The following is a 16,579-nucleotide window of genomic DNA, read 5'->3' on the forward strand; positions in this document are numbered from 1 at the left end:
GATTTTCAGTGGTGAGAATGTGAAATGCAGTTGCTCACGTTTGCCATCTCAGGTTGGTAGATTCAGAAAAGGCTCTCAGGTCTATCACCTCCTTCCAAGCATTGCTCCTGTTGTTGCTCTTAAAACTCCAGCATGATGAACCCCAGTAAGTGACCAGTGGGGTTCCCATGGCTGAGGTTATGTGGGCACTTTCATCCTGTGCAAGTCCACAGTAGCACCAACAGTGCATTTCCACGCTCACTGCTCAGCCGTGGCCTCCTTCCTACACTGTCCCATGTCAGCAGCACCAGAGCTCAGACAACCATATGTATGACGGGTCCCAAGGGGACCTGATTTGGCTGAAAACTAAGCCTACAAAGAAGGACATTTTTAGCCCAGAGGAGGGTCCTGCCTTTTTGCATTTCATGAAGAAGGGGCAGCCTGCATAACCATTCCCATGCTTATTACCTAGAAGATTCCTTCTTGTTTCTCACCTATAACCAATACGGGTTTAAATATCCAGAACTGTCAATCTGAGTCCTCTTGCAAACTGGCTTCATTACCTCATATTAGTTTCTGATGTGGACACATTCACCTCATAAAGACAGGTCTCACTTTCACATTTTAAAGCTGTTTAGCTGATGCATTTTAAAGTCACAGCCTAAATTGGTTAGAATAAAATTTCCTGAATGCACCTATGTAGACAAGCAGTAAGTGAACAAAAGAAAATTAATCAGGTTATAGTTGCAGTTGTATACATGCTTAAACATTGACAAAATAAAGCCTATGATGATAGGTGTCACTTTTGCAAATATCTCGTGTTCTCTTCTTTAAAGCAACATCAACTTTGACTTAATTGCACATCAGAGAATCAACAAGGTTGGAAAAGACCTTTCAGATCAAGTCCAACTATTCCCCAGCACTGCCAAGACCACCACGTCACTAAGGGCCTCATCTACATTGTTTTTGAACACTTCCAGGGACAGTGATTCCACCACAACTTTGATTCCTTCTTGTCTGTAGGTGTTAGAGTTGCCTGTTGTGCTTTATCTCCAGCACATACCTTTGTCCAAACTGTTGTTGGCCATTTCCCCTTTAGATGTGATATAAAATGAAACTGAGTTCTTCTGTATTTCCCGTCAAGCAATAATTTTTAGTAGGTCACTATTCCTGAAATCTGAGATCCGTATTTACTGGTACGCACAGAACTCCGTGTGTTGAACCACCTCAGGACACAGTCATGTGAAACATAATGCAACACTTTCTCCTATGAAGGAAAACATTATTTTTTGCCAGTCCATAAATCCAGCCTTTAAAACAAGCATTGCATTCACAAAGAAATGGTTTAGAAAAAAAATAAAGAACGTTTCAATGGGCAGAATTCCAGCTCTGTGTAAGTAGGGAATACTCAAGCTTTTTCTTTTTCCTATCTCTTTAGTTATGTTTTTGAAATACTAATGAAAACAACTTGAATGCTAATCCTCTTCTCCAGACCTAGACACCTGGGATGTCAGTGAGCAGAAATTGTTAGGTAGAGGTGTCTACTATGAGTCCAAGCTGCAAACTCCAGAAAGCACTTTGGGGAGATCAGATCATGCTGACAGCCTGCTAGTGTACAGTTTCTTCTAAAAAAAGAAGTAACAGAAGAATTAGAAACAAGAGGAGCCCTTCCAATGAAGCAAAGAAATGAACAAAAAGAAAAATCTAGTCTACTGGTCCAAATAATACAGGCAGACTAGCACGTACTGGAATTTGGGACTAAACCCAAAGAGAGCTGACATGAGGACACACTGCAGGGAGGGACAAGCTCAGCGATGAATGGTGCCATTGTGAGACTATTTTAATTAATTTTTGTAATGAAGCCAAAGCTCTAATTTACCACATCCCAAAAGTAAATAGAAAAGGGTATGACCTTAATTTCAGAGGTGGGGAAGGAAAACCTAATTGTTAAGTAGTCAGCTGTCACTCGTTATTGCAATTGGATAGATACACTTGGTGTGTTACTATGAATAGGCCAGATTCAACAGTCCAAATAGTGGGTAATGACAGTTTTGTTCTCTCTCTTCTTCATATTCTTTCCAAGTCTTTGATTAGTAACATTTTCTACCAGTTTTACCACGTGGATTGCAATACTCCTGACTCCACCAGACTCTGAGTAAGCCCGTCTGGGCCACAGAATAGCTTCTTTTTTTGTCTTAGCAGGCAGATGTGTGCAACATTGGCAGGATGCAAAGCATACAAACACTACAGGAGGTCCCTCTTGCCTTCTTACTTTCTGCTAACCCCAAGTGAGTATATTCCTATAGAGGAGCTAGTGGTGTAAGGCAGTTTTTCAATGTAGAATGTCTGCAATATGAAAAAGTACAAAAGTTGCATCTGTTTCTAACCACGGTCACTAAATAAATACAATTTGATGTGCATTATATGCTGTTGAAAACATGCCTTTGCTTGCATCACTCAGACTGCGCACAGCCATCCCTGCACTATGGATCAAGGGAGGGATACATGCACAGATCTGAGATTGGTGTGAATTCCTTATGTCTTATCAAATACTGTACCCACATAATTATGTGCCCATATAAAAAGAGTACAATACTGTGCACTTGCTAAATTAAATGTTTTCTACTCCAGATATTTCTGTTCTTTGCCCTATAATACCAGTTTGAAGAGGAAGTTATTCAGCATCAGAACATGAAGGATTTAGGCAGAAATGTTCATAATAAAAAGTGCTGTTCTAGCAAGTTCTTCTATGGCATAAACAAAGGAGTCATCTGCATTAGGCTGACTAGTTCAGACAAAGCATACTAGTATTAGGGTGAATATTATTAGATTAACACCTATAATGTGGGAGCTATCATCCCAAATACAAATAACAGATACTTTCTGCCCCAAAATCCTTGTGTTAACACCCACCCTCCTTTCTCAGCACACGCAGAAGCAGCTGCCTTTATTCTGTAATGATGAACTGTTCTTTTTTCAATATTCCCACTCAAAATCCTGAGTGAAGGCACTTCTTCTGTCTTTAAATCTGCAGTGGCAGGGCAGGTTAGTTATCTGGTTGGCATCAACATTTACTAGTTTAGGTCCTGAGCTCAAAATTCAATGTATTCTTCTGCCAGGAATCAAGATCATCAGGAAAATTCACCTGGCGCTTTCAACAACCAAGAAGAAACCTCCTGAATGGCTTTCTAAACTTCTGCCAGTACAGGGAGATGACAGATCTTCCCTTCTCTGTGCTGTGATATAAAGAGTGGACTGTCTTTTATTGAAGGACATGTTTTAACAAAACACAAATTAGCACAAATCCTGATGGCATGTGCTACCTGACAGGATGATCTAATGGTGTCTTTTGACTTTGAAGGCTGTGGCTGCATGAATCAACCTCTAAAGACCCAGGGTTTAGCACAAATACTGAGAGACAGCTGCCAGTCTTACTGATGTTCAGGGATGATATATAGAGAAGCACTGATCTTTTCATGCTCTTGTCCCAGTGGGTTAAGGCACAGCAGCAGGAGGGAGAAAGATCCTGTAAAGTATGATCTGTGCATGGCAGTGTGCTGGTCTCCAAAGCTGTGTCTCTCCTGAGGACTCTAAGGTTGTTGGCAGAAGTAGCACATTTCATTAGGCCAAGTGGGATATTTGGAAGACAAGTGTTTGAGTGCTCAAACTTTTCCTAAGACCTGTGTGAAATGCAGAACACTTCAAAGATAAGTGAGGACATTTCAAATATGAACATTATTCCTGGGTAACATTTGATGCTGCTCTCATGTGAGAAAGCAAAGCGTCATCTTTTAAAGGAGAGCTTCCACATCAGTTTTGGTTTCAGGGTTAAAAATACCCTCCCTGGATATCTGGGTACTGGTTGACATCCACATCTTCTGGCCTTTTATATCCGAATCCCATGGCAATGCTGTTTTCCCAGCCTTGCTCACCAGCAGGGATGGGCAAGCAGGGCTGATGGGCATTAGCTCCTGCTGACAGAGGCTGCAGTGCAGGATCCGCTCTTGCTGCTGCTTGAAAGGGGGAGCAGATTTTACGCCCTTCAGTTGTAAAAGGAGCGCTTGGCTCTGCTGTCAGCACTGGCCTTCGGCTCTGTAGATCTCACTCATCTGCAAAGAATTGCTGCACACTGACCTAGATACTCTGTCAGCTCTGCTGCAGTGCTGGCTCGGTGACGGGGCTGCCATTCCCTGGTCTCTGCTCTGCCCTATATCCCGCCTTGGAGATAAAAAATACAGAGGGACAAATGAGTGTTAATCAGAATAGCATTCTCCTCTGACTTTTCTGGAAAACAGAGTTTCCCAGGGAAATCTGTTCCCTTAATATTCCCTTCCCTGCCACCTCATTATGTTGCTCTGTTTGAGAAATCCTGCCACGTTTCATAGACTGTCCTCAAGAGAAGAGAAAACGTGCCACCTCCATTCCCTCCTTTCCTTGCATCTCCACTGTGTGCTCCGTAGTACACCAACAGAGAGTGGGGAGGGCAATTTATTAGATAAAGAGAGAGCCCCAGAGCGAGGGTAGGCCTGGACCTCTGACAGCAGCCGTCTGAGACATCCACACTGCACTCCACTGGTGTATGATTAACAGGGCACTCATCCAGTTTGAGAAGCAGAGCTGATAGTATGAAAATGTCTTTGTAGCTGCTGATCTGTATTAGATAGGAAATGAAAAAAGCCAAAACCCAAACCCTTAATTGCCTCTAAAATTTCACTAGAGTCAAATTAGATTGGCAAATCTAATTCTTCCTCTAGAAAAATTAACAGCTGTAAAGGTACATCTGGGATTACCCATAAAGGGGAATGTTCATCTTTGCAATCTTGCTGTAGAGCACTACAGAGGCAACACCAGCAGAGGATCCCAGAAGGCAAACTTTGTCCTGTGTGCTTGCTTCATGTGACAGTGTTAGGCATTAAGAAGAGACAGCATCCTGCAGCATGGTGAAGCATGGTAGTGCACTGCCTTGTCTCCCTCAGTAGCTTAAGGAAAAAAGCTGCCTGAACCTAGACACTCCTTGATTGAACCTGGTGCACTACAGACTGCCCTGGATAAACTCGTGCCCTCCTTTCTGCTCTGAACTACGGAGAGCCACAGGCTCTGTTCTCTGCTCCTGCACACTGCTTTCTAAAGTGAATTATTCAGATTAAAATGCTCCAACTTTGTCTCTTGTATCTTTGTAACAAGGGTACTGCAGCCTCAGAGGGACCAGTCACCCCTGTGCGCTGCGTCAGAGCCATCCCAACGGGCTGCAGGATGTGGTTTTGGCTTGGTGTTGGTGAGACAGGGCAAAGAGTCCCACCAGTCATTCAGCCACGTGTGACAGGTTTTCTTGCAGATTGTTCAGATAAGAGGGAAAATACTGCAAGGCAAAGCAATAAACGTAGTAATTCACTCAGCAGGAGTTGGAGGGCAAGGTGAAGAATGCAGTAGCAAGGGAAAACAATGCGACTGTACTCTGAGATATATAAAAGTACAACAGTGGCACTTGATAATTTCTTAGAATTATAAAAAGAATCCTCTATAGCCCAGTGTCTTGAGGGAAGTGAGGGATTCCTTGGATTCAGGAGACATCTTTCTCTAAGAAGGGGAAAGCAAACAGGAGGAGAGGTCTGACAGCCCTGCCCTGTGCTCTTTGGCTGAGACTTTCCTTCCTGAGGTACTAAAAATAATAGTGTTTTCAGAAGTGCTCTTGCTGACAGCATGATTGTGACAAGGGATGGTCCGGGGAGATGTCAGCTCCATTTTCACCTTTTGCCACTGCTTTTTTCTCCCTCACTAAGCTCTGATTAAAAGCAATCTTTCTTTTATATCCACAGTCTTGCCAGGGCCAGATCCTCAGCCGCACAGTGAAGCCTGAGTGACGGAGCTGGGTGAGAGGAGGGAGCGATGGGAAAGCTGGGTGGCAACAGGGTTGTGTTTTGAGAAGAGCTGCCCAAGGAACAAGTGTGTACAAGATGTTTTCCCACTCCCTGAAGACTTCAGAGCATTTCTGTGGTTAGGGAGAGGGCCTGGACTCCATCAGAACAAAACCAGCAGCCTCGAAAGCCAGTGCCTGGCTGACTTCTGCTATATTGTCAGGTGACAAAGGACACAACACTCTAAAAGTTTGGTGCCTGTGTCACAGGGCTGCATTTCAGCTGAGCAGAACCAGCCTGAGCTGGAGCTCGCCCTGGAACAAACCAGCCGGATCTTTTGTTTCTATCTTTCCCACCAAGGACTCCTGAAGATGAGAGCTGACTTGCTTTCCCCACCTCTCAGTGCGCACTGCAAAGCCCATCTTCCCCAGGCTGCAAAGGCAGACAGAGTGATGTGAATGGCTATGGGGGTCTGGAAGCTGTGGGATGTTTTAAGCAGGCATGGATGATTTGGCAGCATTGGGATATTTTTTTGAAGGAGAGCCTATTATGAGAAGCTTTTGTATTCAAATTGTTTGAATTACAGTATCCCCCTGAAAAATGTTGGTGTTTTAATTTTGTATAAGAAATACAAAACACACTGCGGAGCACTGCAGTGGCACCAAGGGATTAAAAATAAGGTAATATGAGAAGCTGGTGAGCTGGTTTGTCTGTCACCTGCCAAGAGTTTAACTTCCAGTTGAATTCAGCAACTTTGCTCTTAAAGGTACTGAGCTTTCCAAGTAATAAAGTAAATGCAAGGATGGCAAGCAGTGCATTTAAAACATGTATCAGGGCCAGAGCAATAAAATATATTCCATTCCCCCATTTCTATTTATGAATTTACTTAAATGCAGCTAGATGATGTAATTTTACAAAGAACATAATATTATTCCCTCACAGTAATCATGCATTGATTGCCAATGCAATCTGAGTGGTACAGAAAAACAAATAGGAAATACACATCCAGATTTTGTTATTTCTCTCCCACTGTGATCACTCATTGGACTTGCTATCCTTCTCTGTCCCATCTCTCTATTGCAGGCAAGAAGCTGAGTGTGCCAAGGAGGAATGGTGGTTTGCAATGCATCTGTGCCACACACTGTATGAAAGCTGGTCCTCCTGCTCTCACATGGACCACACACACAGGGCACATTACATGCATGGCTGCTACAGCATAAGCTCTTTGGAGCACTATGTCAGCTTGTCTTCTGATATCCCAATAAAACAGAGCTTTTGGAGCATTAATTTTTCAAGATATGAGTGGATATTTCTACCATTGCAGGCCATGTAGTGGCTGAGCCTCTCTCTGCCAGGTGGCTATTTTATTTCTTCAGGATTCAGTGCACTTTCTATTGATGCTAATGGCAAGTCTCCCACTTATGATGCTGGGAGGAGGAACTGTCTATTGTCATAACAGCATATTGTATGTGAAATCTGATGAGGATTTTGTAAATATGGCACTGCATTGATTTAGTTGATTTAATGTCTTTTCCGTGCCTTGATCTGGAGCAACTTAGTCCTTGGAATTAAATTACATTTTGCAAGCGATCGAAACACAGAAGAAAAGAAAAAGAGGGATGGTTTGGATGCTGGGGGCTGCTGCATTTCACAAATGACAGGGAAATTTCTGTCTCGAGAGACACTGATGCTTTTATCTGCAGGTGGGAGCTGGGAGGCAGGAGCAGGTGCCTCTCACATTGGCAAGCTCTGTGAAACCCTGTACCACCTCTGAGTGGAAAGCTCTGCGGGCACTCCTGCGCTCCATGAATCGTTGCCAGCTGTCAAAGGGAAATGGTTCAGCGCTGAGTCTCCCAGGCTGTGTTCTGGCCAACATTCAATCGGATTACAAACCAATTGCTCCAGCCTGTCCCAGAAGCAGGAAACCACCGTCAGCTGGCTGGTGGGATCTGGTCTCGGTGACAGACAGTGCTGCTTCTCGCCTGCTGCAATCTGTTAGCAGCTGTCCCTGCTTCCCCAAGCTGTGGGAATGATGAAATTCCCGAAAAAAAGTGACAAAAAAACTTAAAAAAAGGAGGAGGGAGGATGGAAAGCTGTGCTACTGCAGGCAGCTTTTCCCCAGGCACGGATTTCTTGGCAAAACATCTTCTGAATCTCTAGGCACCACATCCTTCAAAAGCACTACTGCTCACGTGCAACTGAAATAGCAAATATCTTTCACCAAAGTAAGAAAACTGCTTTTATTTCACATATATTTTGGCTGTGGACAGCCTGGTGTAGATTGTCATTGGTATCAAGTCAGAGGCCTGGCCAGTTCTATAGGCAGCAAGATTAATGATAATTTGTAATCAAAACATTCTGGAAAAAAGAAAAAAGTTTCTTATTTGGGGACTAAATCAGGCTCTGGTGATTTGTGATTAAAGGCAAGACACTCATGAGAAACAGATTGCCACACATACACCTTGTTGTGTTTCTTCCTTCTCCCTCTTCAGCACTGACTGCTACGACATGCTGAAGGACTTAGTGATGGATCTGAGTGGGATTCTTCAGCCAAAGCCCCACTTCAGCCCATTTGTAAGCTGGGCCTTCAGCAGGATTCACGTCGAAGAAGAAGTCGTCATCTTCGCTTCATTTGTGGGCCCAAAGGAGTGAAGCCATCATATGTCAGTCTTGTCAACGTTTAAAGACTAAGTATAAATGTGTGTAAGGCAGCAGAATGCTGTGGAGGCACTTGACTGATCCCACTGAGTAAGAATCATAGAATCACAGAATCATAGAATAGTTAGAGTTGGAAAGGACCTTAAGATCATCCAGTTCCAACCCTCCTGCCATGGGCAGGGACACCTCACACTAAACCATGCCACCCAAGGCTCTGTCCAACATGGACTTGAACACCGCCAGGGATGGAGCATTCACAACTTCCCTGGGCAACCCATTCCAGTGCCTCACCACCCTAACAGTAAAGAACTTCCTCCTTATATCCAATCTAAACTTCCCCTGTTGAAGTTTGAACCCGTTACCCCTTGTCCTGTCACTACAGTCTCTAATGAAGAGTCCCTCCCCAGTATCCTTATAGGCCCCCTTCAGATACTGGAAGACGAGCCAGTGGTGAAGTGTTACCAGGCCAAGGCATTAGGCTGCCTGTGGGCTCCTTTGCTCTGAAAGGCTGAGACCTGGAAGAGTGAAAGGTAGAGAAAAAAAGGGAGATATGGACACCTGAAGTATAATCAGGAGCCTCTTCCCATGAAAATGATGGGAGAGGGAAGCTTTGATTCCTCTCTCTCCCACACACCCTCACTTCCCATTCTTTTCTTCTCTATTTCTAGTCCCATGGGAAAAACATTGCTATTAAAGCAAAGCTCCAGTGAGCTAAAATATACATAGGGATTCTTTGGAGGAAAACTTGGCTCTGGTGAATTCAACAGGAGTTCTGGAATCAACTTCAGTGGAGACTGAATTTCACATTTCCAGGACCGTACACGGCATTGCCTGCTCCATGCTGGCCTTTCTGTCACAGCCATATAGAGCCTGGTACTGTCCTGTGAAATTCACCATTCTTTTGTGATAAATCACATCCTTCTCTCAAGGGGTAACAACAAATAAATACCCCTAAATCATCCGGAGAATGGCATCAACAGTTTCATGTATCACTGGGCACCGTGAGCAGACCTTTGTAGTTTCAGTGGGAAGCTGCAGGAAATCAAATGTTTCTGCAGAGGTGGTTTATTTGAGGGACATCTGCAATATTCCAGTGATCCAGACTTGGTTATTTTTGGTGTCCCTTTCCATAGGGAGCTGGCAACCTATTTAAATCCAGGGGACCATGACTAGTTATTCAAGTTTTGGTGTGCTGGATTTGTGCTGTGTGTATTTTGGAAACAAAGTCAGCTCTGAGCAGCAGATAGAGCGATGCCACAGCCCACATCAGTGAAAAGCTCTTGTGATGATGTTTTTTCCCCTCTTCCATTTTCAGTGAAGGCTGTGCTCTGTTCTCCCTCTTCCTATATTTTATTGCCAGTGTGGAATGCTTTAAAAATGCCATTAAGGAATGTGTTACCCAGTAGGGTTTAACGCTCCGTTTCACTCCCTATGCTCTTTCCAACAGTAGTGAAGCTCTGAAGCACCATTCTGATGATTGAAAGAGCACAAGTTTTTTCTGTTTTGTTAGTGTGACTCTGGGGCTATTGACATCAGGCTTCTAATGTAATGTGCGGAGCCCACGTTTCCTTAAATGAGCAGGGATTTTGACATGAGTGCCCTGATTTTCCAAGGTACTTGAACATCTGAGGATCCCAAGCTGACAGCCTTCAACTTCTCAGCAAATGCAACCAGACACTGGAGATTCAAAAGCATGATCCAAAGAGTGAGCCACCCACATCTGTGAAGTCCTTTCTCCTCATCCTCACTTTCCTTTCTCATTCCTGGGAGAATTCAGCTGATTTCTTCACTTCTACCTTTCAAAAGCACTTCTGGAGCCATTATTTCACCACCTTGGAAGGGGCCTGGGATCAGGGAGTGTATCCAGCCAGGGGTGACTCAGCAGTGAGAAGCGGTTGTCGGTTGCAAACCTGCCTCCCACAGGGGCTCTGGGCAGAGTCATCAGCGTGTGCGTGCGAACACCTTGGCTCGGTCGGCATGATGCAACGCAACATCTGCCTTCGCTGCCAGTCTCTCATGTATGCTCACGTGGCATCATCCTCTCAGCAGCCAGGCACCCACAGTGCAGCTCCCCTTGCAATCGTTTCCCAGCCGGCAGCAAAGCATCCCTCGCCTGCCTTTCTGCATCTCTGGTCTATGTCCCCCTGCAGACCTCTGCTGCTAGTAGGGGTGATCAGCTCTTTGGGAAACCGCTGGCAGAAGATAGGGCTGTAGTCCTTTATACACTGTATACCTTTATACACTCCGATGATGTGATTATGTGAGGTGTCCCTCTTTGTCTCCCCCAAACCCTGCGTCATGCTGGTTTGGCTGTGTCCTTTGGAAAAAGATGGCAGCTGCACAGGAGTGGGATGCTCAGAGATACTCCCATCTCCACTGTGGACTCACCACATGAGGGTAACTTCTCTGTTCTCTGTATTTAAAGACTAAAGAAGCAACTCTGACTTACCAATATTAAAATAACTTAAGAGCCTGGGCAGTGCCTTATGAACTGATCATTGCCAGAAAAGGAAGATAAATATAAGCTGGAAAAAACATCCTTCCCTTGCCTTGTTCCATTGCCATCTAATTCCCATAATCTCTACCTGCCTCACTGGGCCCTTGTATTTCACTTAGCACAAGAAAAACACTTGATCATCCCACCAGAGACAGAATCCTGGTGCAATGCATAGGAAACACTATCAGGTGGCTGTAGTTAAGAGCAAATTTCATTACAAATATTGGTGAAAGACGGAGGAGGTGGATGATAAACCAAGGGCAAGAACAGTGTGCCCTGCAGAAGTCACTGGAGCTGCTTTGGTGTCTTTGGCAGGAGTCTGGGCCATTTTGTGGACCTTGATCTTCTACTCCTGTGAGCAGTTCTGAAGGAGGATGGCTTTGAAGTCCCTTTCAGGCAGTTTTTGGCCAAAGAAATGTGTGCATCTGAGATGCTACAGATTATTAGAAATGTCCTTAGTGATACAGTTGCTTAGTTCTTTGTTCTGTGAGTTATAATGAGGGGGTTTGTCCCAAATAAGGGTCTGAAGCCTAAAGGCTGGCCTCCTCTCCTGGAAGAATCACCAGTGGGATGCTGTATGCTATAGCAGTCTGCTGTATGCCTTTTGGATGCTGTCTTGCTCCATGCAGAGGATGTCCTCAGTTCTGGAGTCTGTGTTGTGGACCAGATAAGCAGAGCATTTCCAGATTGCTGGGGGGAAAGAGATCCTCATTCGGCAGTGCCACTTCACCTCAGCACCACTATGAGCCCTCAGAGCTTGCTGATGCCAGCCAAAAGGAGGGTAGACAACCATAACCGTGTCCTATCTCATTTCCAGTGGGTGTCATGGCTTTTACTACAGACTTGCTGATTTCTATCACCACCACTTCTCACGTGCTGCTGCTCCTTGACCATGCTAGCCCTTTATTACAAAGACATCTACTGGTGGTGTAACATTTTCTGCTGTGAGAAACACAGGCCCTTGTCACTTGCATAAAGAAATTCCTACAGCAGAAGTTTATTTGCTTGTGCTTTTCCTCTGTGTACATAACCTGTAACTATTTTTATCCTGCCAGACACAGACCTTTTATAGCTATCTCTGCTTATTTTCAAAAACCTTTATATTTGGCATGTATCATATTAGTCTCACTGATTCTGTGTTGCTTTTCTTCCCTATTCCCTTCATTCCTTGCCTCCTCCCCTCAGTGGATCCCAACCCATGGTCTCCTCCCAGACAGGCACAGGCTGGTTTCAGTGTGATTTAACCTAGCCCGTTCCCCAACCCCAAATTAATAGGACCGTCTCACAATAGTCAATCACTGTGCTGGTGGCTTATTTCCAGCTCTTAAACTTACAAACCTATTTATAGCTCAAAAGGCTTGAAAAGAGATCATTAGGGGAATACATTTGCGAATGCAGAACAAAGATCTGATTCTAGGGTTTTCTTTATGCAATTACTTACTGTAAATAATAACGTTTGACACCTGCTTTCCTCTCCCGTATAAATCTCAGAGCAGTTTACATCTCTGCGTGCACTCAGCCCCTCTCAGCCTGAGTGCAGCAGAGAGGAGCTCTCCTAGAGGTTCTCAGACTGACATCATGTTCCAATCTACTAATGTTATTTCTGTTCTAAATTCACTGACTTGCTCTTGCTCTGTCTGCGACCCCACTCACGCTCCTCCTCCCTTCAGAGGCTGAAGCATGAGTGAAATAGACCTTCACAGATTTGAATTATGTCAAAAAGAGAGCACTACAGTGCTCAGTGGTGACAGTCAATGGAGACCCTGAGCTCCTCGCTTTATTCTGAAGCCATTAAGCATTATCATTCATCTATAAAATATAGCACAGTTACACAGTGATGCAGAGAGATGATTTTTTCCCCTTTTCCTTCATTTCCCTTCACTATTAATGTAACATGAACATCAGTGAGGCTCAGGAGCTCCATCCTAGTCCTGCTCTACAGTGACACCCTGGATATATTTATTGTGCAAATGATGCTTTGTTGTTTACCTCTGGTTCTGATAAAACCTGCCAACTTGCAGTAAAGTGTTTGAAAACCAGTGCCAAGGTGGGAAGTTCATGCGTTACTCATGGAAATGCACTTCAGAATTTCTCTTCTGGACCATGTCTTTACCCAGAGAAATCAGGACTCATTAAAACTGACAAACCCCAACAGGACTCAAGCTGAGAATTCAGCCACATGAGCTTATCATGAGCTTTTTATTCCCAAATTCAGACTGTTTCTGTTTCACTGTCACCCTTCAGCAATAAGTGCCATTTTGCTGCTGGCTGTGGAAGCTCATCTGTGATGTGCGCTGGTTTGCAGTTTCTTCCTGTGGATTTAGGCCAGTGTTACAAGGACGGTCATGTTGGCTTAACCAAGCAGAGCATCCACCTGCACCTGATGCAGCCCGACAGATATCTCAAACGCTAGATACGTCCTTTCATAACCATTTTTCACAAGGTTTTTTCTTTAAACATCAAGCCCATGTTCTCCCAAGAAATGCCTTTTGGTGAAGGACTGATTTTCTCTGAAGCTATTCATCAGGGACTATAGTGACAGGTAACGGGTTAAAACTTCAACAGGGGAAGTTTAGATTGGATCTAAGGAAGAAATTCTTTACTGTGAGGGTGGTGAGGCACTGGAATGGGTTGCCCAGGGAGGTTGTGAATGCTCCATCCTTGGTGGTGTTCAAGGCCAGGTTGGATGAGGCCTTGGGTGACATGGTTTGGTGAACCAGCCTTTCAATCGACTCTTCACTGTGGGCCTTGATAAAGGTTTCAAAGTCCATTTTGTTTTCCCTGAGCAATCATCAATATGCAGATCAGAGGGTTTATTCTGAAGAGTGCTGGTCGTGCTTGGGCAGCGCTGTGATTTGAGGACTCTATTACACAGATGTGCTCTTCTTATACCCAGATAAAGCTTAGCAGACACCTCACTGAGATTGCCTCTAGAAAATAAGGCAAAAATTGGCTTTATCTGTGAAGCCCATTTTAGTCAAGATATTAGGTCTTGGCTCTGAGAATACAAGTGTATCTTGTTGTCTTGGGTACCTTCTGGGTGAGGGAGTATAACATAGTGCTAAAATGGGGACACAGGTATATTAGATAGCAAGTGGGGTAACAAGTGGGGAGAGGAGCTAGAATCACAGTTCTCTAGGGCACCATCAGCTATGACTTGGGGATGAGATCAGAAATGTGTCTGTAGCCATCAAGTGCATGTCTAAACCTTGTCAGGTTCCACAAAGGTTTTCTTTTACTCCTGTGCAGAGCCTGACCTGGTTGTTCTTCTCACATCTCCTATAACGGGTTGGATTAAAAACCCTCTTGTCCTTCTAGTCCTTCAGTCTATTTGTGCAGGGCGCAATCACTTTGAAACCATGATGGACTTGGCACAGAGATTCACTAAGATTCTTCCTTGTTGTGTTCACTGCACTTTGTTTACGCGTCTTTGTCCACAGCATGTGCATCACCACTTTTATTCCAGCTCATCCTTTTTTCCAGCTACTACCTTTACAGTGAGCAGAGACTCTCTGGAGCAGAGACCTGTTGGCTCTGTGGAGGTGCCAGCTGCTCTTTAGGGCATAAAAAATTATGGCCCAGAATGGGGCCAAGCTGCTGCTGAATAGCAGTCATGGTACCAAGTCCTTGATGACTCTCAAGCCTGCTGGCGACTCTCCTGGCTACACCTGTACTGGTGAGCTGGTGCCAGTGCCCACCCTTTGGTCCTGAGGCCAGCTGGCACAGGCTGGCCGTGTTGCTAGGTTTAGCTTCCAAAACAAGTCTCCAAACTTCTTACTGTTAGTATTCTCAGGTCCAGGCTAACTCCCGAACCTTTGTTGAGGTTCGGGACTTCGGCACTGCTTACCCCAGGCTATAATCATACCACTCCAACAGCTTCACAGTGTTGATGTTATCATAGAATCACAGACTGGTTTGGGTTGGAAGGGACCTTAAAGCTCATCCAATTCCAACTCCCTGCTATGGGCAGGGACACCTTCCACTAGACCAGGTTGCTCCAAGCCCCGTCCAACCTGGCCTTGAACACTGCCAGGGATGGGGCAGCCACAGTTTCTCTGGGCAATGTGTTTCAGTGTTTCATCATCCTCACAGGGAAGAATTTCTTCCTAATGTCTAATCTAAACCTCTCCTGTTTCAGTTTAAAGCCATTGCCCCTTGTCCTATCCCTACATGCCCTTGTAACAAGTCCTTCTCCAAATTTCTTGTAGGCCCTTATTAGGTACTGGAAGGCTGTTATAGGATGTCCCTGGAACCTTTTCTTCTCCAGGCTGGACAGCCCCAACTTTCTCAGCCTGTTTTCACATGAGAGGTGCTCCATCCTTTGAATCATCTTCATTGCCCTCCTCTGGACTTGCTTGAGCAGGCCCATGTCCATCTTGTGTCAGGGGCCCCAGAGCTCAATGCAGTACTCTGGGTAGGTTCTCATGAGAGCAGAGTAGAGGAGGAGAATGTCCCAGTGTCTGGTCTCTGGTACTGTTCATGCCAAACAAATGCCCACTTACTTTGTGGTTTAGCCATATCTTATTTCTAAACATGAAGGATTTTTTTCCCTGCTTGGTTGTTGAGTTTCTGTGAACCCCCTCGTTGTCTCCCAGTTTTCACTGCACATCCCCTTGGCAGATCTGCAGTGACATTATGTGTGTGTCTTCATCACAAGTAAAAAGGGGCAGCAGTCTCACAATGATATGACAGAAATCTCTTGTTTAAGGTCAGCACTTACCTTATTATTCACAGCAAGATAATCCCAGGCTGGTATTTCTGCAAGGTAGGCACATCCTACGCCCCAGGCCTTCTGAGGTTTGAGGATCCTGGAGGATCAGATCCTAAATATGTCACTAAAGGTCATGAGGAAGGTCTGAACAGGATATGAAAACAGCTCTTCCCAGTCCCAAGCAAGCACTGCAGCCCCTGGAGCACATTTTTATCACATGTAATAGGTGGGGGGGGCTTTATGTCCTTTACATTTTCTTCGCTGTATAATAACACACAAAAAGAGCCCTAGTTCATATAGGCCAGGATCATAGTTCCAAAAGTAGTCGGGAAGCAGGTCTGCCCCATAGGGCAATAGTCCAAAGGCCTTAATTGTACATGCATTTGTATATTTCAGCTTAAAGGTGAGTAAAATAACTTCCATGAGAGTGATATCCCTGAGGAGGTTGACAACAAATAATCCTGGAAGACAGAAAGGGTGACACAAGGGAACACAGAGAAGCAGAAGAAAATGTGGGGTTGTCTGTTGTCCATGGCAAGCTCAAAGTAGGATCTTGCTAAAGAGGGGCTGATAGATAAAAAGGAGCCCAGGTACCCAGCTGGGGCAGGAGGACATGCAGAGGTTTCTTGATCAGGAGAGTGCTGTGAGGGCAGCACACCAGCACTATGGGAAAAGCAATGGGAAAGAGCAAGGAAGAGTAGATATGCACCAGAAGGCCAGCTGTATCTTGGGCTGCATCCAAAGGAGCATGACCAAAAGGTCAAGGAAGGTGATTCTGCCCTTTCTACTCTGCTATGGTGAGACCCCACATAGAGTACTGCATCCAGCTCTGAAGTCCTCAGTACAGAAAGGACATGGACCTCTTGGAGAGGGTCCAGA

Source organism: Psittacula echo, assembly GCF_963264785.1.
Source record: "Psittacula echo genome assembly, chromosome: 2".
NCBI classification, from domain to species: Eukaryota; Metazoa; Chordata; class Aves; order Psittaciformes; family Psittacidae; genus Psittacula; species Psittacula echo.